This window comes from Dermacentor andersoni, chromosome 11 (genome assembly GCF_023375885.2).
Source record: "Dermacentor andersoni chromosome 11, qqDerAnde1_hic_scaffold, whole genome shotgun sequence".
Lineage (NCBI taxonomy): Eukaryota > Metazoa > Arthropoda > Arachnida > Ixodida > Ixodidae > Dermacentor > Dermacentor andersoni.
The window spans coordinates 45,872,010-45,893,744 of NC_092824.1; positions in this window are offsets into that span (position 1 = coordinate 45,872,010).

Sequence of the window (21,735 nt, forward strand, 5' to 3'; positions counted from 1 at the left end):
GAGGACCTAAATCTGCCTTCTAACCATGCGGCAGCATAGCTAGATTGTGCTAACGGTAAAATCTGCCTGTGCATGCAACATGCGCGCCTTACGCTCTTTGATTTATCAAAGTGACATTTCATTGCTTCGTGCCTCACTGGTAATTATGTGCACCGTGTGACGCAATCAAGCACGCTCAAGTTACCTCGAGTTTTCTGTTAGACACCTCAAAAGATGGTGAGGTCTGCGGAAAATGCTCTAAATATGTGTGGCTGATATTGCGATTCAACCCATCTTCAGCCCAGCAATCCAGTGCTCTAATTATTATGCCATGATCGCAGGTTTTGGAAGCTGAACACGTTTAGTTTAGGATGTTTAAAAGATTGCAGGAGTGGTATAGTAGACAGATTATAAGAACGACTTCATAGCAGCTCGTACCTTCGTCTCCCACTGTAAAATATGTTATATAAGGTGTCCTCGCTAAGGCTAGCCAATCTGATGAAAAAAGCATGCAAAATAAACTATGCCAAGATATGTTCCGACGACACACAGTATTCGGTCGTCACACACCTGACAACCTAAAAATGCAGATTTTATAATTGCATCTGGCGCCGTTTCTTTAATATTTAGATTCGTTGGGCAGATTGGCTAATGTTAGCTGGGACACAAGGTATATGATTGCAATGCATCAATCCGGGACAAGGGCCACTAACCAATCTACTCTGGAAAACAGGTATCGTCCTGCCACGAAATTCTGTTCCGCGCCTGTGACGAGTGGACCTTACAATGCAGGTTTTCCTTTTTAGGCTTTGCAGCAGGTTACTGGGGCAGAAACTCAGAGCACCCAATAAGGAAAAAAGTGGTTTGTTCGCACTGAGATACATACACATTCTAATGGATAAAATAACGGGGAAGCAGCTAACATACCCTAGCAAAACAGTTAACAGCATGCTGCGCAATAAAAACTCATTATTACTGCGCTACAGCACAATATGGTGCCATACAAAGGACTTGGGAGCAGGCAGTTCTACCAAAGCAAGAACAGACCACCTCTGCAGAGCGATGTTTGAAGCGATGATGAGCTCACCACAGCAGTCGTAATGTTGAGTTACGGGTCATGCATTAGGGACGAGCGTTTGCGTCGAGCCACCTCAGGAAACGCAGGCGCCGCAGCGGGAACCTGTAGACCAGGACGGTCTGTCTAGGAAGCTGTACGTAATCCTGTGCGCGTAGCCCAACCACTGACGCTCTGCATATGGGCATAGGTGTCCACAGGCCTCGGGTCCGTGGTCTGGCGCAGTCTCGAAGCGCAGGAATAGGTTGGCAGGAGGCCTTGTTCGGATGAAGCTTTGGTGGCTCTGGTGTGGAACGCGATGGTCCGTCTCCATTTTATGGTCCAGTGGCCGACCTTCCTACTTGGCTTCTCCTTGAAACTCCACTGCGTTCTGCCAAAGCGCTTCGTCTCTTTCTTCATTTCGTGGCTTCGTGGTTGTAGACTACTGGTTCTTTGAATTTCGGGTACTGTCGCGCATCTGTGCTACAGCAGGTGATTGGGTTTCAGGGCTTCGTGTAGTTGTTTAATTGGCTGCTGTTTCTTCTTTATGTTCGTTACCCTGCTTGCCCTCTCGTGTGGCATACTTCATCATGGTCGTCTTCGCCAAGCACTGCACTTACATCCACACACAGTCTTTTTGTCGTAGTCACCTTTTTCCTCTCACCATCCAATGCACTTGGTGTTGCGCACATAAGTTACCGCAAAAGCCCGCATTAACTAGAGAGAGAATGAACTTTAATGAAAAAGATCCCTCGGTGGTCTACGCAGAGGTGATTATCAGTAGTTGTGATCACAAGGTAAACAAATATATTGAAGCCACAAATGCATAACCCGCCGGTCAAATCAACTTCGCACACAATCTTTATGGATTTTATAGTTCGCCCGCCATCGACAGGTGGTGGTGGTGGGGTTGATGTCTCTTGTGAGGTAATGCCACGTCCCTTGTGTTTCTCTCTTACAATGGCGAGGTCGCGGCAGTCCCCAAAAGGGTGCCTGACCGTCGGACGAGCACCGATGTCGCTCGCAGCGCACGTCACCGGCGGCAGCATAACGTTCGGCTCGGTCTCTCCTTTCCCTTCGTTCGCCAGGCATTGCCTCTGGTGACTTCGCGCCTTCATTGAAGCAGGGTATGCGCACTACGCAGTCAGGGTGTCTGAGAAGAGTGTTCAGATCATCTTGGCTTTATGCACCAGGACTTGCGCGTCCGAAGAAAGCTCCTTGGGCAAGAGGTGACCATTGTGCAGTACCTCTGCCTTCAGCTGGAGATTTCCTTGCACTTTGAGTCCTTTACGCTCCTCTTCCCGGTCCAGGCTTCCAGAAGCGAAATGAAGTGGGTACAGGGGAGACGAGCAGAAAAATGACATCTCGCACAGTGCACTGCGGGCCACACAGTTGCTGATGATGCCCGAGTGTCCCGAGACCCAATCGGTTCGCTCACCGGTGCCGTAATCCCGGCGAAGGGAAGCACACGTGGCTTTACCATTATACGGCCACGTACCGACTCTGGGTGCCTCCGTCAGTGCCTGTAGGGCGCCCAAGGAGTCGGTGAAAATTGTGAACTGTTTTATGTGGTCTTCCATAGTTTTCCCTAACTTTGTTCTCAGCCTCTCTATGGGAGTTAGGATGGCCTGCAGTTCAGGTGCCTTATTGGTTGGTTATCAGTGATGTTGGTAGATATAGACATCTCACTGCTCACCACTAACGGCATTTAGCGCTGCTTGGGAGATGGCAAAATCCCGGGCCGCGCCTCTGATTTTGCTTTAAATCAGCCCTCCTGCTAGTTTGGCTCTATAAGCACCGTGATACTCTTTCGTTTGCCGGTGGGCGACCCGTTTTCTGACTGGAACCGGCACGTCATCCAAAGCGGTGACAGCAGGAAGCACTAGCATATTTTCCGACAAATGTTACCGATAGAACTCTAAGAGCTACTGTCCAGAGCGTGTGTAGCGGCGACTGCGATCATGTCCCTCCTTGCGTTCTAAGATGACGTCCCTGAGTGGAAGCCCCGCGTACCGACGCTGACCTTTCATTCGCTCGTGGCGGGAAAGACCCTTGATCACTGAAAGAGACTTCCCGAAAATAATTTGCACCTATTTATATTGTGCTCTGATGAGGTCAAATCATACGACACCATAAGAGGCCCTAAACGTAAGCACTGCCGACGACCAAGTACGAGCCGTGCAGGTGTCAGGTCCACCATGCTTCTGCGGTATGCGTTTCGCAAGTTGCAGGAGTTTCTTACACGTAGGTTACAGCCGACCAGCCGCACTCGTGAATCAGAATGCCGCGTATCTCGACATGGCGTTCCGCAGATTTTGCAGGTTTCTGGCCAGCAGGGCACAGCTCAAAGTTTTGCGTTTCTTACACTGTCTTAACGGTAAGGGTGTACTTTTTTTCCTCCGGAGATGGCTGCATGCTTTTCTCGCTGAGATAATCTTCCAATATATGGAGCACACTGTGCATTGCCTTCGTTGCTGTTTCTATTTTCTTGAGAGAGCCGCCACATTCGATCCAAAATGGCACGCCGTCTGCATACATGGTGAATCAGATGCCGTGAACCTGTTGTAAACACACAACCAGCCCTCGCATCACTAGATTAAACAAAGTAGGCAATAAAAATGCGCCCTGAAGAACGCCTACATTGCTCGTGAAAGCTGGTGAAGCATTGAGAGTCAAATTCAACAACAGGGGACATTTCCATAGAACCCAGCGGTCGAAGTGATTGTAGCGCACCAAGAGGCTGTTGTGAAGAACTGGACTACACTTCTGTTTTAGATTTCGCGCCATTAAAGCTTGGTTGCTCGCTAGTACGTGCTACGCCAGCTGCGCTGTTTGGCGTGGCACTTGTTCTTGCTTTTATTGCTTACCTCACGCTGTTTATGTGCGCAATCGCTTTTTTAAAATGCTAGGTTTAAATTAAATTGCGAGTGATTTTTAGAAGCCTTCGTTGTGCTGCCCTCCGCTCAACGTACAGTTTGATAAAGTAGATGCACGACACCTTGTGAAACGAGGAAATGAAATTTTGCTGCATAAAAATGCTCATTCCAGGCTTTTCGCGCGTTGTGTCGTTGTTGTGGCCGCAGGTAAGTAGCTGTAGTTCCGGAACGGAGCTCCGCCGGATGGCATCATGAAAAAATTAAATTAAAAGCATGTGTTGTTTTCGTGTTTGGACCTCACAGGGAAAACTGAGTATACAGGTGAAATGTGAGAGTGGTGAATGGGCGACTTTACGCACAAAAATCAATTCGGTTTTACAAACATCACGTAGAAAAAACATGACGCATCGCAAACAATACCGTACATAAACTATCATGATGACACCCAGAGCGTTATTTCCTGTTCTTTTAAACTACAAATACACGGTTGACTGCAGGATTTCGACACAACTTGGCTTCAGTCGACGAGATAGTATGCCACGCACAGAGAGGTGGCCTCAACACACTTCAGACCAGATGCTCACAGAATTCCTTTTACGCGCACCGAAGACAAATGCGTGGGTGCAAAACGTGTGTTATGTCGTTAGGTAAGCTGGATTTTTGAGGTCTAAGCTCCTTGTCTTTGAGCTGCTTGGCAATATCGTTTGCACGCTTTGCCGGCATGAGCAACGTAGTAACGTGTTATAACTCCTGGCACACGCCAGTCGAGTTTTCGATGAGCGTCAGTACCAAAAGAAGTTAACTGCTATAGGGGAGGGTGGCCTTTAAAGCGTCACAATTATGCCCTGGTAAGATTCAGTACATGCTGTACTACTGTACTCTACCGACGACCTGTAAGTAGAGAGAGGTCGTCGCTCCGGCTGACCTCTTTTCCGCTGTCACAGCGGCTGCCGCGGCAAGCATGGCCAAAAAGACAAACTCGTTGCCTTTCCTCTTTCTGAAGAAGGATGACCAGCGAAGCTGTGTATGTGGATCCCTAAATGGCGAACTTGACCTCCACCGCAAGTCGGCCCGGCATCGCACTATCTTCGCGATTGGCCCACGTAGTGTTTAACGCCTACTTCACCTCCACCGCGGGTCAGCCCGACATTTCACTATCTTCGGGATCGGCCCATGCATGGAGATTCTTAGCGCCTGCTTCACCTCCAGCGCAGGTCGGCCCGGCATCGCACTATCATCGGGATCGGCGCACGTATGGGGAGTGCTTAACGCCTGCTTCACCTCCGCCGCGGGTCGGCCCTGCATTTCAATATCTTCGGGATCGGCCCACGTATGGAGAGGCTTAACGCCTGCTTGACCTTCGCCGCGGGTCGGGCAGGCGTTACACTATCTCAGGGATCGGCCCACCCACGGCGAGTTTTTTTTGCTTACCAAGCCAACGACGCGAAAATTTGCTTGGACAGTACAGGTATACAGCTTCGCTGTATAAGCAACCTAATATAGCCAAATAAGGAACAATAATGTTGAAGGAGATTTCAAGCGTCACAGACATGTCCTAGTGTGATTCGGTACACGCCCAACTAATTTCGCCGCAGCGTTCTGGCTATTTTTCGCTGACTGCTACAGATCAACCGGTACGGCCATTGTGCCTTAAGCCAAAATTGCTCGAAATGCAGCGCAAACTGCCAAAAAAGTTGTTTCACTTTGAATTGGTGGAGTGCCGTGTCAAAGTGCAGCATGGACGCACAAATGCACCGGCAGTGCCAGCAACTAGGGGCCGCATTCTTAAACGATTCACTTCTACGATACTATCGCCTGAGCGATAGCTCATCGTAAGGCGAGCGCTGATTGGCTGTTTTAGGGAAATCGCATGAGCTAAGTCATCCGATTTCCCTCAACTAGCTAATCAGCGCGACCTTTGAAGCGAAGTATCACCGAAGCGATAGCATCGCCGAAGTGGATCGTTTCAAAATACGGCCACGCAGCTACACAAAAAAGACAAAAGGGAACACCGAACAGGCGAACGCTCACGCACGCATCGGGCGTCGCGCGCTATGGTTACTTGTCTGGCGCGTGCATCTGGTGCGTCTGGCCTGTCAATAGCTTGCCTCTAGGTAACGTACGAGAAATAAGTAATAATATAGAAATTACTCTATGCTCAACACTTATGGATTTAGCGGGAGAGAATAACAAAAATAAAACTGCGTGTTACATTAATTCCACGTACTTCTTTCTTTAGATGTTCGCATCAGCTAACGGAACATGTGAAAGCTAGACCTCGACGTGTTCTTTATTGCTAGTTTCCGCAGTGTGTCCGCTCTTGTTGAATGTTTTTTGTCTCTAGCTGCAACATGTTTACAAACTGGCTACAGTGTGATCGTACATTTCACTTCGATGTAATGACAAGTAACAGGCGTTCGATCAGTTATTTCCTGTTCGTGCTTAAAATTACGCTGACGCTATTGAGAAGCCGCTTCAGAACGATAGCCTTCTACCGCTTTCTGCGCTTAAACACGTGTTGACCATCTTATAAGGTTAAAATTGTAAGGGATTTCAACGAAATTGTGGAGGCTCAAGGTGCTGCTCGGTAAATACAACCAGTGACCTGAAAATGGGGTTGCTTCTTACCTCCGAACGAGAAGACAATCATAATCAAATTGAATGCACCCATTGTGGTCCCCATGAGTTCTGCCGCCAGGTAGCCAGTGCCAATAAATAGCGGTCCAGCAGACGCAAAACCAAGGAGAAAGAGGCCTGAAAAAGAATAAAATATATACACAACTTGATTTGATGGCGTAATCATGGCGCAAAAGTGATCCTTCCCGGGTTGTGTTTCGCTTCACGGGGAACCAATTCTGTAACTCTTACCTCGAGCGTGCCGGAATCTTGGAAGAACTCTAACTCAATCCTAATCCATAAGAAAGGGGACGCCAAAGACTTGAAAAATTATAGACCGATCAGCTTACTGTCCGTTGCCTACAAAGTATTTACTAAGGTAATTGCAAATAGAATCAGGAACACTTTAGACTTTCGTCAACCAAAGGACCAGGCAGGATTCCGTAAAGGCTACTCAACAATAGATCATATTCACACTATCAATCAGGTGATAGAGAAATGTGTGGAATATAACCAACCATTATATGTAGCTTTCATTGATTATGAGAAAGCGTTTGATTCAGTCGAAACCTCAGCAGCCATGGAGGCATTGCGGAATCAGGGTGTAGACGAGCCGTACGTAAAAATACTGAAAGATATCTATAGCGGCTCCACAGCCACTGTAGTCCTCCATAAAGAAAGCAACAAAATCCCTATAAAGAAAGGCGTCAGGCAGGGAGATACGATCTCTCCAATGCTATTCACAGCATGTTTACAGGAGGTATTCAGAGACCTGGATTGGGAAGAATTGGGGATAAGAGTAAATGGAGAATACCTTAGTAACTTGCGCATCGCTGATGATATTGCCTTGCTTAGTAACTCAGGGGACCAACTGCAATGCATGCTCACTGACCTGGAGAGGCAGAGCAGAAGGGTGGGACTAAAAATTAATCTGCAGAACACTAAAGTAATGTTTAACAGTCTCGGAAGGGAACAGCAGTTTACGATAGGTAGCGAGGCACTGGAAGTGGTAAGGGAATACATCTATTTAGGACAGGTAGTGACTGCTGATCCGGATCATGAGAGTGAAATAATCAGAAGAATAAGAATGGGCTGGGGTGCGTTTGGCAGGCATTCTGAGATCATTCTGAGATTCGGGGTCGCTCGAGTACTGCTCGGCAGAAGGCGTGGAAAAGACGCCACCTTGCGGACGTCAGTCGAGGGAAAGGGAAGCAGCCTTGACGGGGTTTGTGGGCGCCAGTGTGGAAGAAGGCATCGAAAGGACGCCGGAGTGAGGACGCCAATCGAGATAAAGGAAGAGAGCCTTGACGAGGTTTTTGGGCTCCTGCGAGCGAGAAGGCAGAAAAAAAGCTGCCATGCAGACGCTAGTAAAGGCGAAAGTGGAGAGCCATGATGAGGTTTCTCAACCCCAGTGTGAAAGAACGCATTGAAAAAACGACGCCTTGCATGCGCTAATCGAGGCTGAGGAAGAGAGGCTTGACGGGCTTTTCCGGCTTCAGTATGGAGGAAGGCATAAAAAAAAATATTGAAAGAACGCATTCATTGTTGCAAAGCCGACATTCGTCACCTGTGCCTCAAGTTAACACTGTGTCAGTGAATAAATCTTGTCTAGCGCTGCATTTATATATTTACTTGACGCAAGCGCAGCAGGTTACACTCAAGTTCTAACGGCAATAAACAGGTGTCTCCCATTTCTGGTCCGGAAGAAATAGAAAAACACACGCACGCTGCCTTTGTATCCTGTAGCAACTAGCATGGGGGTTATTTACTAACCACTTTAATAGAAGTGGCACACATTCTTGCTCATAAAATGTGGATGACGTTTAAGCATCGCCTTTAAGAGTAGAACGCGATAGCATTCAAACACGCATGACAGGTTTGCATGGTTCCCGGCAAGAGTTGAGTTGAGTTGAGTTGAGTGGTTGTAGGCTACTGGTGGGATTAGCCTTGCAGTAGCTGCCGGCAATTGCTCCACCGTAGCGACACTTAAAATACATAAATCATATAAATCAGACACAGACCTCACAACTACACTACACATAGTCACACCTAAGGTCACCATGTGGAGGCCAAATCCGTGTCCTGCAGGTAATTTAAAAGAAGGCGAGAAACTTCCTTCCTATCTAACCCGTTCCCGCGCGGGAAAACAATGTCCTGTATAGAACTGTGGGGAATTCCTGTCCTCTTGAGGGACCCGAATAACACGCTCCTTTCCGCGTCATACAGAGTACAGCACATAAGGTAATGTTCTATGTCACCGCACACACCACACGTTGAACATAATGGTGACAACGCCAGGCCAGTCTTACACATCCACGCAGGGGTACGAGCAGAGCCCGTGCGAATGCGGAGCAGTAAAGTGGCTTGGTTTCTTTTGAGACCCTTAGTCACACATGGCTTGTGAGGTGAGCTCCACAAAGAGTGGAAGTGGCACGACACCGCTTCTCTGAAGAGTCTCTTGTCCTCTTGAGGCACTTTTCTCAAAGGATTCCCAGACAGCGCTCTATGGGCAAGGCTGTCCGCCATCTCGTTGCCTATGATACCTATGTGCGAGGGCACCCATTGGAATCGTATGGAGAAGCCTTTGATAAGGAGAGTGTGCACCGAGCGTAGGGAGCTTAGACATAAAGCATCAGTAGGGAACCCATACTCTAACCTTTGAAGGGCGGATTTCGAATCTGTAAGAATGACTACGGGTTGAGGCGTACAAAGCCGTAGCTTTTTTAGGGCTGCCTCAATGGCAACGCTTTCGGCCGTTGTGGAGGACACGACTGTAGTGAAGCGAACCGACCAATCATACTTTAAAGCGGGAATATGAAAAGCAGCTGCACTAGATCCTCTGACCTTGTCCACAGAGCCATCAGTAAAAATTTGAAGATGACGTGCATATTCAGTTTCAAGATGTTCCAGTACGAGCGAACGTGTTGCCGCCAAAGGAGAACTCCGCTTAGCACGAACGTGAGGAATTGTCAACGAACAATCGAGGCTCGCGAAAGACCAAGGTGGATTCAACCTCTTAGTTCGACCTCTAGCGTCAAGACCCAGGTAACCAATAGTATTAAGGGCCAAGTACGCTCGGGACTCGGATCTCTTTCGAAGGCTCTGTAGAAGGGCTCGACCGGCTATCGTCTGTTTGAGGCGGCCAATTTGCATCAATAGCCTTTGTGAAGCGACTAGGCTAAGAGGTCTCGATAGAGACTCATAAAGTACTGCATTATTAGGAGCAGACTGCGGAACGCCAAGAGCCCTCCTTAGGCCCTTTCTGTGCAAAACCTCAAGTCGTTCCAGCTGTGATAGTGAGGGGGAAATTAAAGGGAGCTGGTACATTATTCGACTCGTCACTAGTGCATCGTGCAGCCTGATCATTGAAGAAGGGTGATTTCCCCATTGCTCACTTGCAACTCTACGGATCACATTGAGACGCGGAGATAGTGATGTCACAATAGAGTCCACAGCTCGTCGCCACTGTAGACGGTAGTCAATAATTACGCCCAAAAAGCGTTTGTACTTCAATTGACGAAGGCAAGATTGATCAATGTCTATCTTCAGCCGCGCATACCGTCTTCCTCTACCTGGAAACATGATGAAGCCAGATTTTTCCACCGAGAGAGTCAACCCTACACCTTGAAGGTAATTTTGAACTGAAAGTAAGGCCTGTCGAGCTATCAGAGCTAAACGCTTGTGTTGATATCCGCTTAACCAAATACAAATGTCGTCCGCGTATATCGACATATGGATATGCCTGCAATGTTTTTGCACTTCAGCGGGAAGACCAGCCATTACAACATTAAACAGCGTCGGGGAAAGAACACTTCCCTGAGGTACACCTCGCGATACCGCCCTTTCGGTGCTTATGGTACTTCCTAACCGCACTTGGATTTTACGATCACTGATAAGTGAGTGAATGAAGCGCAGAAGATAGCCCTGTACGCCTATGTCCATCAAGCTATTTAGTACTGAACTTTGAAGTACGTTATCATAAGCCTTTGATACGTCTAGGAAAATAGCTAGTGTTGAGAGGCCGAAAGCTCTTTGATGTTCAATGTGGCTTATCAAGTCCAAGACGCTATCTTGCGCGCTTAGACCTGTGCGGAATCCAGTCATGCATGTTGGCAGAGCCCTTCTATCTTCAAGCCACCATGATAAACGCTTACTTGCCAGCTTCTCCATGAGCTTAGCCACACACGACGTCAATGATACAGGTCGATACGAGGCCAAGTCTGTCATTTCTTTGCCGGGTTTCAGCACTGGGACAACACAAGCCACCTTCCATGAAGGAGGGACGTCGCCAGTCTCCCATACTCGATTGAGAAAGCTTAGGAGCATCTTCCGGTGTTCTAGAGGTAGGTTCTGCATCATCTGGTTGGTAATGTCGTCAGGACCTGGTGCACATCGACGCCGCAGGCTGCTGAGTGCTGTCTGTAGCTCTCGAAGTGTGAACGGGGCGTCCATAACAGACGTAGATGTTGCAGGCCGAGCGCACTGATGAATTCCTGAGCTTGCACGTACAAATGCATCTGCAAATTCCTCTGCCAAGCAAGCGAGAGGTTTCTGCTTTAGCAGTGCAAGCGCTTCGAAAGGCTTACGAGGACGAGAATCACCAGCAAGGCTGCCAATGACTCGCCAAATTCTCGTCATTGGTGAAAAAACAGACAAGCTGGCGCAGAAGGACGCCCACTGCGACCTACAGAGCTTGTTCGTATGGCGACGAATGGCAGAGTTAAGCCTGTTATAGGTCGTCTTCAAGGATCTGTCGTCCTTCTTCCGCATCATTTGTCGCTCCGCCCTTCTGCGCGCTGCGCAAAGGTTCCTGAGTTTTAAATCTGGAGTCGGAAAATGATTAGGCAACTTGACCGCCGTGGTAGCTGCCATCTTGCCATAAATCATTTTTTCTATCACATCTCCAGAAACACGTGCAAGTTGCTCCCTGTATTTGTCCCAATTAACAACATGGCTTCTTTTAGTGCCGCGCGTATTGAAGTCGGCAGTAAACACAAAAATTGGGTAGTGATCACTTCCCATGCGGTCAGGTGCAGTTGACCACTTCACACGAATGTCAGGTGAATGCAGAGTGAGGTCTATAGATGTGGCTGAGGCGGGAGGCCGGAAGAAAGTGGGACTTCCGTCATTGGCCACGCACAGGTCCAAACTGTCGATAACTTCTACCAGTTCGCGTCCGCGGGAGTCTGTGTTCCTGTCACCCCAGACCGAGTGATGGGCGTTGAAGTCACCGCAGATAATTCGGGGCGCTGGGCAACGGTCACAAAGCTGCTGGAGAAACAAATCCATTGCTACCTTCTTCCGCGGAGACACGTATACGGATGCAACTGAAAGAGTTCGAAAGCCGAGCCGTATCTTCACAGCCGCTACCTCAATGCTATCGGTGCAAAGATCGGTAACGTTCACAGCCACATGAGGAATCTCTCTTCGTACGTAAAGGGCGGCACTTCCTGTGGGAAATGACTTTATGCTGCAATTCTTGTGCGCAACATATCCAGTCAAAGATCTCCCCCTTGGTAGGCCAGCCTCCGAGAGCGCCAATACTGGAACACAAGTTTCTTTCAAAAATAATTTCAGTTCTGCTAATCGACTTAGAATCCCAGCGCAGTTCCATTGCATAATAAACGGCACTTTTCGGTGATTTTTGGTTGCACGAGGTTGAAGAAAACTAGCCATATTATAAGGCAAAGTTCGCTGCGAAGGCGGTAATCATGGACTCAAACGAAAGAACGAGCTGTAGAAAGGTCTTCAGGGTGCCAGCCTGCATCGCTTGAACATAGGAGCGGAGGACTTCAAACAGAACTCGCAGAAGGTCGGACAGATCCCGATTTTTGAGCTCCTTATTTTGTTGAACGCACTGCCTCACCACTTCAACAAAAGATGCGGACTGGGACTCACTCTTCGTCGCTGCAGCTGGTTTCTTCGTCTCTTTTGAGGCAAGGGAATGTCCTCCTTGTCTTCGAGTCTGGTTGTGATCTGGTCGCTGAGGAACTTGGACAGTTTTGGTTGAAGCAGATCGAACAACCGACTCACTCACAGAGGACTTTGCCGTCTTGCTAGGGTCAGGTCGCTCACTGACGTCGCTTGTTACCAAGCCACGAACTTCCGACTCTAACGCAGGGAACTCAACTTCCGACTCTAACGCAGGGAACTTGTCACTTCCAGGTGTCGGCTTCTCAGTAGGTCGTGGTTTGGGACCACTAATGAAGGACACTCGACGGTGTAAGGCGCTTACACGGAAGGGGCAGCCACCGAAACTCGCTGGATGGTCGCCCCCACAATTAGCGCAAGCAAAATCTGCCTTGCAGGCTTTGTAATCGTGGGCGCCACCACATCGTTTGCAACGTTGATCTTTGATGCAAACTTTGGCTACATGCCCAAAGCGTTGGCACTTAAAGCATCGGGGAGGAGTTTCAACGAATTCTTTGACTGCATGCTTGGTGAAACCGAGGTTAATTTTCTCTGGGCGCTCGGTGTTGGGAGCAAACGTTAGCACAACAGAGGTAGTAGGCTTCGCTGCCCATTCTTTTTCTTGAGTTTCCACCCGGCGCATCATACGTTTCACGTGCAATACACCTTGCGGTTTCAAGTAGTCAAGAAGGTCGCTTTCTGAATACCACACTGGTACTCCCCTAATAACACATGTGTTCGTCATGTAGGAGTGGGGCAACCGGGCTTTAACTCTTATGTCACAAAGCTGAGAGCACCGGAGAAGAACGTCAACTTGCTCTTCCGTTGCGATATCTAGATGAAGAGCACCTTGCGTAGTGAAGCGACTGCGAATCGGAGCAGATCCCAGCAGCACTTTAATGGCTTCGAAGAGCCTGATAGGGTTCTGCTCTCTAAAATCAGCACCTTTCTCTGTTGGTAAAACTATCACTGGGATTCCGACCGTTCTTTGCTTCCGATGACTCACCACCTTGAAGCCGTCGCTGTCCACTTCCGCCATATCAGCCACTTCCTCGTCAGGGTCGACGATAGTGGAGTCGTCCCCACTGAGCGATAATGACGTACTGGACTGCTGATCGTCCCTGATGACTGGCAGCTCCACGCCTTGCGAGGCCATGGCCGCCTCCGCCACGCTGGCTTCCTTCGGATGGCGCTGTCCCTTTAAAGATGTCGGCGCCGGAGCAGCCGTACCCTTTCCATAGGGACAGTACCGCCTTAAAGATGCGGCCGTCTTCCCAGGATATAAATAACTCACTCAATGAATAGCAAAACTTAGGGAAAATTACAGAGCTGAGGTGACAACAGATCGAACAGCGTCGTCGTCTTCTTCCTTTCCGGCAAGAGCAGCTTAAGTAACCATAATGTATACGGGAAAACGCTGGCAGAGAACAGTATGCACGAAGGGGAGCTTTCTGGTAGAAACGTGGCATCTTGCGTGGGTCAGTCTCCCATAATTGTTTCGCACTGTTAATAATAAATTCAGAAGAAATAAGATAAAATGTATGCGCTGTCGGTGTTTCTTTTTTCATTGTATTTGTTTTTGGGCTCCTGTTCTCAAAATTCTGAGGAATAACTTTCTGAAGAATAAAAGACAAGCAATTATGCTTGAAATGATTTTTGCCGGTGGTTGCCCGACGCCAGACGCCGCACGCCGCATTTCCTGCGGCAAGGGGCCCTTAACGCTATCGCTTTAGAAACACTGCCATGCGGACGCACGCTGAGGCAAAGGGAGAGAGGCATGATGGAGTGTTCAACTCCAGCGTGAGAGAAGGTATTGAACAAAAAAACACGGCCTTGAGGTTGCCAGTTGAGGAAAATGGAGGGACCCTTGATGGAGTTTTTCGGCTCTGGTGTGACAGCAGTCACGGAAAAAACACCGCCTTGCGAACGCCAGTTGAGGCAAATGGAGAGAGCCCTGACGGGGTTTCTTGGCTCCAGCGTGGGAGAAGGCATGAAAAAAGGCCTTGCGAACGCTAACCGACAAAATAAGAGAAAGCCATGATAGGCTTTCTCGGCTCCAGTGTAGGAGAAGGCATGGAAAAAAAAGACACCTTGTCGACACTAGTCCTAGCAAAGGGTGAGAGCCCTGAAGCGTTTTCTCGTCTCTGGTGCGGCAGTCACGACAAAAAAAAAAAAAAAAACTGTGCCATGCGGACATCTGTCGAGGCAAAAGGAGAAAGCCTCGCTTGGTGGAGTTTCTTGGCTGGGGTGCGCGACAAGGTGTGGAAAATGCAATGCCATAAGAACGTCAGTCGAGATAAATGGGGAGAGCTTTGACGGCGTTCCGCGGCTCCGGTGTGGCAGAAGCACGAAAAAAAAAAACACCGCCATATGGACGCTAGCCGATGGAAAGTGGCATGGACTTCATAGTGTTTCTTGGCTCTGCTGCGGGCGAAAATGTAGAGAAAGGTTAAGTCACTTCAGCACATGGCAAAGAAGGCGAAGGCGAAAGCCTGCGCGCTAAAGAGAAATGTAGTAAATTATTTGACATTCTCATTTGAATGCGCTGTTACTTATTACTTCGTTTTTAAAACCGCAGGTGTGGGTCAGAGTGACCTGATGTACACTTAATTACCTGTGCCTTGATCACCTACGACCACGCCCTAACACCAAAGATCGTTGGTTCGACTCCCACCAAAGGTATTGTGCTCGATCGCCCTATTCCACTCTGTAATAATTACCTGTGTCTTAAATAACCTTGCGGTTACGCTGAAGGTTGTGGGTTCCACTTCCACATTAGCTCGAGGGTTGCAATCCCGTGGAAGGTCTTCGGTTCGAGTACCTGAATTAACCATAATTTAATTGTCCCGATGATGACAGTAACCCGAACACGATCAAAATTGTTGCATGAGCATTTGAATACAGGTGACACGCGCTTCCGAGGTCACCTGACTTTTCCTGCCATTCGTGTTGATAGAGAGCTACGACGGTCACTTTTTGCGTTGATGAGACATAAGGCTTCCGCCTTAAAACATTCCCATGCGGACACTTGTCGAGGCAAATGGAGAGAGCCTCGACGGGAGTTCTCGGCTCTGGGGTGCGAGAAAGCGTGGAAAAAACAGCGGCATGCGGACGCGAGTCGAGGCAAAGTGAGAGAGCCATAGCGGGGTTTCGGTGGTGTGGGAGAAGGAATAAAAAGAAACACACCCTTGAGGGCGCTAGTGGAGACAAAGGAAGAGATCCTGGGCGGGGTTTCTCGGCTCCACTGTTTGAGAGAGAGCGTCTCGGCTGGCAGTGATGATCGCTTCTTGGCGGCGTGTTAATTGGACAGTGATTTCTGATACCTCCTCCTGTAATGAACCACTGTGAAAAGCTTATGTGTAAAATGCTCCTTACATGGCGTTTCATAACTTCCAGTCACCGAAATTTACAATGGCGCCTGTGAGAGGCTTGCTAAAATGTAAGCGGAACAATAGTAAATGTTTACTGCGTTTCATGACGCATACGTCAAGGCTTGTGTGGTGCTTAAAAGTACCGGTGCCGAATCACACCAAAGAGATCATACATCTGACAGGGACAGTATGCATGATGTATAGTGTAGGGATGGCTTGTTGTCGGCGTCATAGACGACAATGACGACACGTCATATGGTGGAGTGCTGGCACGCAGAGAAAGTTTTTCTTTAAAGTGATAAAACGGAAGCGCCTTAGAATATTTCAATGTTAAAGTATGCTCTCAAAACTATTTTCTTCAAGGGCTGACCATTACGTGAAAAATTCCTCATCAGCCTATTTTTATCTCCTGTGCAGAACGAAGGCATCTCCAGGCAATCTCCTGTTGTTCTCGTCTTGTGCAAGCAGATTAGAACTTGCGTTTGCAAGTTTCCCAATTTCATCACCCCCCTCCCTAACTTGCTGCCGCCCTCGACTGCGCTTCATTTTTCTTGGTACCCATTCTGTAACTCTAATGGTCATTGTATTCTACCCTAAGCATTACGTGGCCTACCTAGCCCCAGTTTCTCGTCTTCATGTCAACTAAAATATCGGCTAACCGCTTTAGCTCTCTGATCCATACCGATCTTTTCCTGTCTCTTAACCTCACGCTTATCACTCATTTTTCGTTCGAGCACTCTTTCCGCGGTATTTTACTCGTACGCGAGCGTTGTAACTTACAAGATTCTTTCCCCAGCTCCAACCTCTTCCCCATATTATAGTATGAGTAGGATGCAGTACTTTTCAATGCCAGTGCTAAGCTCCCAGTCAGGATTTGGTAATGCCTGGCCTATACACATGAACACACTTTTGTTGTTCTGTAATTGTCCTTTTCATGATCAGGGTCCTATGCGAATCAGCAACTTAGATAAATTTACTTCTGTAGAGACTCAAGAGGCTGTGCGGCGAGCGTGAATTGTGGTTCTCTTACCAGACTATTAGACATCACCATTGTTGTCTCCATAATAATATTAAACCCCGATCTTCACATTTCCGCTTAAAGTCCTCACTCATTTGCCTGGTATTGCTGAACAGTGCAATGTCAGCTGCAAAACCAATTGTTGTTGAGATATTCGCCATTGATCTTCATTTTAAGGCTTTCCAGTCTCCAGCCTAGCAGCTTGAATACTTTTTCTAAGCACGTTGTGATCAATAGGCTTGGAGAGACTGCGTCGTCTTGCCTGACCTCTTCCTTGATAAGTAATTTACCAGTTTTCCTGCTTAGAACCAAGGAAGGTCTGTAAGCTTTGGAGATATTTCTCAAATATTCATGTCTGCCTCATGTACTACTTGATTAACCAGCGCCTCCATGAGTGATGGTATCTCCAATGAATCAAATCATTTTCATAATCTATCGAAGCCATTAAAGAGGCTGATTGTACTCTGCAGATTTCTCAACTGAGGAAGAATATCTGTTGCTGAAGCCACCCTGTTCACCTGGTTCATTGAAGTGTTGCCCTGATTCCATTTGAAATTATCTTAGTGAATATTTTAGACCATACCGCAAGCAAGCTAATGGGCTTATAATTATTAAATTCTTTAGCCTCACCCTGCTTATTGGTGAATATAAGATTGACATGCTTGCAGCTGTCTGGTACACATGAAGTTGCGAGACATTGCGTGTAAAGGGTAATCTTCAAGCGTAGTGTCTCCTCCATCTTTTCTCCTGGACATATCTTGCAATGCCCTTCAAACTTCATGGCTAAGTAAAGAAGGAGACTTTATATCCCGTTCATCATTGCTTTCAATGAAGGTATCATGGCTGCTCTGCGTACTGTACAGGTCAGTATAGAATTCTGCTGCTTTTACTATACTATCGAAAATGCTGATGACATTACCGTACTTGTCCTTACTTCAATAATTCTCGCCCTGTAGTAGGCTGAGCTTTCTTCTGACTGATTTCGTGTTTAGGCTACTTTTACTGCTTCCTCAATCTTTCAGACGTTATAGCTTGGAGTACTGCTTACTATACTCTTGTTTATAGCTTTGGCAGTTCAGCGAATTCTATCTCATCGCTTGACTTAGACGCTTTCATGCTTTGTCGTTTCTTGAATAGGTCCTTTGTTACTTGAGAAAGCTTACCTACTGGTTGGCCTAGTGCTTTAACTCTCACTGCCATTGCTGTTTCTGAAATTATCCTAGTTATTTTGTTATCCATTACCTATATGTTGTTTTAATTTTCCTGTCCTAAAGCTGTATATTTGTTTACGAGTAACCGCCTGAATTCCTGTGCTTTCAGCCTTAATACTTCCTGGTAGGTCGGTTTGTATTTGACTAATTTAACACCCTCTCTCCTCAAATTAAGAAAAATCATAGACCTCACCAGTCTATGGTCACAGCCCGTTTGCCGTACGTAACACTTCTAAATCCGGCACATTGCTGTTAAGGGCAAGATGTAATTATTCTATTTCAGTTCTTGTTCCTCCAATAGGGCTTTTCCCGGTTCACTTCCTGTTACTGCGCTTCCTCAAGAAGGTTTTCACAGTCTGGAGTCTATTTATTTCCACCAATCCCAGCAATACTGCTTTAGTGTTCCTGAATTGATTCAGTAGCTGCAAGTTGCTTGTTCCCCAGTCTGGTTTTCCTTCCGCTTTCGCAGTGAAGCCTGCCATGACTACAGTATATTGAGCTTGCCCCTTTCTCATTGCTAATTGAACATCTTTTTAAAACGGGCCTATTTCCTAATCATTGCTACTGGAACTTGGAGCATAGGCGTGTGCTACCTTTGGTCGATATCTCATATTTTGCTCTATTACGACGACTGTTACCCTCGCAATACTGCTGTAGAATTCATCAAGGCTGCCACCTATATTCTTAGGAATTAATAATCCTACGTAGTGTTCTTTTTTACCAGGAAGACCCTTGTAGTAGGAAGCCTGGCCGTTATTCGGCTCTCTATAAGGCTCCCCAGTTGTAACCTCACTAAGTGTAATAATATCCTACGCGATGCCTGATAATTCCTCAAAGATGCTCGCTAAGCTAGCCCACTCGAGAGCGTGTGTTAAAGGTTGCCAGGCTCTGTTTCCAGTGGCGGCCTGTGCGGATGAAAAGATTCTTAACGCTCTCTCCCACCTCGTAGGTCTGACCGCCGTCTTGATGAGGTGATCCTCACCAAGACAAAGGCACCAAGGCACCAAGGCAAAGGGTTAGTTGCAAAAGTCACGAGTAAGGCAGCGTATGGATACTGAAAAAGGGAGGCCAGTTCCTGTTGGGGTGAGCGAGTATCTTTGTTGAAGCTTAGTGTATCATCCAATATTGTTGCATCTGAACTAATATAGGCCTACTGGCTCTCTGCAGGTTTGAAGGTGTCAGGCGCCACATCAAGCGTGAAAATGTAGCTGATTGAAGGATGGTTCAAACTTCCGAACTTCAGAATAAAGGCTCGGTGTTCTACCTCTGCTCTATGCTACCTGGAAGGAAAAAAAATAATACGCGTTATACTTCTGTTAATTATCGCAACGAAACACTTTATGTTAGTGTGCCGTCACACTGATTTCAAACTATATTTTAGTATTTGCCCCATTGTGGCGGGAGCAAATACCCTCGAAACTTATTTAGCCCAGTCTTAGTTTGTTTTAGGACAGAATGTAATTGACCTTTATTCATAACAAGCTAAGTTGGCCCAAATGAGGTTGTTAGCGTCACTACCAGCTTCACGTTTTCGTTTCTTTTCTGACTCACCATCCTGAAGTCTACGAGGGAGCTTTTTGTTGTTGTAAACAGGTAATTTATTCTTAGAAATGAACTTTATTTTTGCCTTTAGTGTCCCTATTAAAAGGTAAATGGTGGTGCGGGATAGAAAATGTCCCCGGAGATATGGTCAATAAACCGTTGGAGGCAGAATCTGCCATTCGCTGAGCGCATGCGAGGCAGTAACACAATACTACGCCGCAGCGTATTGGCTGTAACATGTTGAGATCGCAAAGCTATGCACTCGCTTTATTCCAAGTCATTTCATTCACAGTGATTTTTAAATTAGCCTTTAGGTTTGTAGCGGCCTCCCTTGAGCGGCAGCTACAACCCGGAGCACAGAAGAAAATATAGATGGCGCCTGGTCGTGACACACGAAGCTACGGATCGAGGTTCTTTTCCTGCATCGATTCTGGCCAGCTGTCTTTATATGTTCAACTCTGAGGTATAAACCTAGAAGTGGTGACTTAGGACGAACACAGTGACTGATCTGCGCGAACCTTCCACAAACAGGACTAACGTCTGCAGGATGTCCGGTCATTGTAGCTTCGCCTCCCAACTTTCTGGCCCCAGAACCCGCAAGCTTGGTTTCACTTAATCGAGGCAAAATTTCTGCCTCTACCGCATCAGCTCGGAAACGATGCGATACCCCCACGCCAACTCGATCCTCCCTCCTGGCGTTGCCAGTGGCCTCTCCGACCTTATCAGCGCCCCCACGGGCACTACGCCATATCAACACCTCAAGAACAAGGTACTGGAGAGATTGTTGCCGTCGGAACGCATCCGCCTCTAGCAGGTTCTTACTGAGGAGGACCTTGGCGACCGGCGACTCTCCTAACTGTTGCGCTGGATCCGACACCAGCTCGGGGAGCGCGACGTCCCCAAGCAGTCAGTCTTGCTTCGAGAGCTTTTCCTCCAGCGCCTTTGCTAGCCCATCCGCCTCGTCCTCGAGGCGGCAGGTGACATCACCCTCGACCGCTGTTACGGTTGGCGTGTAACACCCCGGGCAGAAAGGATGCGCTACCACCATGCCTCATCGAAACGAAGGATAGATTCCTAATTTGCCATGGTGGACTCGAGTGGATGATCGGTCTGGCGGGGCCCCGCAATGCCTACAGGCCCCTTCGTGGGTATGCATGCCTAAGCGAAACGAAGAATGGATTCCTGATTCGCTGTGGTTGTCTCGAGTGGATGCTGGTGTGGCGGTCGCCATGCAGTGTTCACAGGCCCTTTTGTGTGTGTGCGTGAAAACCCTTTCCGCGAACTAGACAGAACCCCTGGGCTTGCGCCCGCAGAGGCACGCTCGTGGAGACGTCAACTGGGACAATGGATCAGCCACCTATCCACAACCTGACACCCTTTCCACGAACTGTCAAGCTCTACAGAACTTCCGCTAACCAACGTTCCCTAGAAGAAAGGATAAGCGCCTACGATCCCGGACCTGCTGGTTGCCACCTGCGGAGGCGGGCTCGTGAAAGGTCGCCGGGTGAGTGGGCGCCGCCGCCAAGCCCCGTGGAACTCAGTGCATATCCCGTGATGTTGACGTGAGCAACACCCCGCCTACGACTTTAGTGGGCCTACTTAAATGGCCCCGCAGTGTACTTTTTAAACTTTATTCTCTTCTGCTTATCTTTCGCCAACCATTGAATAAACTGTGCAAGTTTCGCACTAGAAGTCGTCTCGTCTTTGCCTGGTGACCATGGTGTACAGGATGCATGCAGCCCGCCGACAACTCCACGCTACCCAATAGTAACGTCGGTCGAGTTAGATAAACAGTCGTCGCAACAACTCGGCAGCGGCGGGCTACGCTACCCTGGAGAACGCAACACCGCCTGGCAGCGCTCGCCGATCGGCTTCATCACGTGGCCTCCCCGTCCATCAGAGCTGTCGTACAGCCTACAGGCCCGACGATTTACCCACCGTGGTTGCTCAGTGGCCATGCTGTTGGGCTGCTGAGCATGAGGTCGCGGGATCGAATCTCGGCCACGGCAACCGCTACGATGGGGGCGAAATGAAAAATCACCCGTGTACGTAGATTTAGGCGCACGTTAAAGACCCCCAGGTAGTCGAAATTTCCGAGGTAGTCGAAATTTCCGGAGTCCTCTACTACGTGGTGTCTCACAATCAGAAAGTGGTTTTG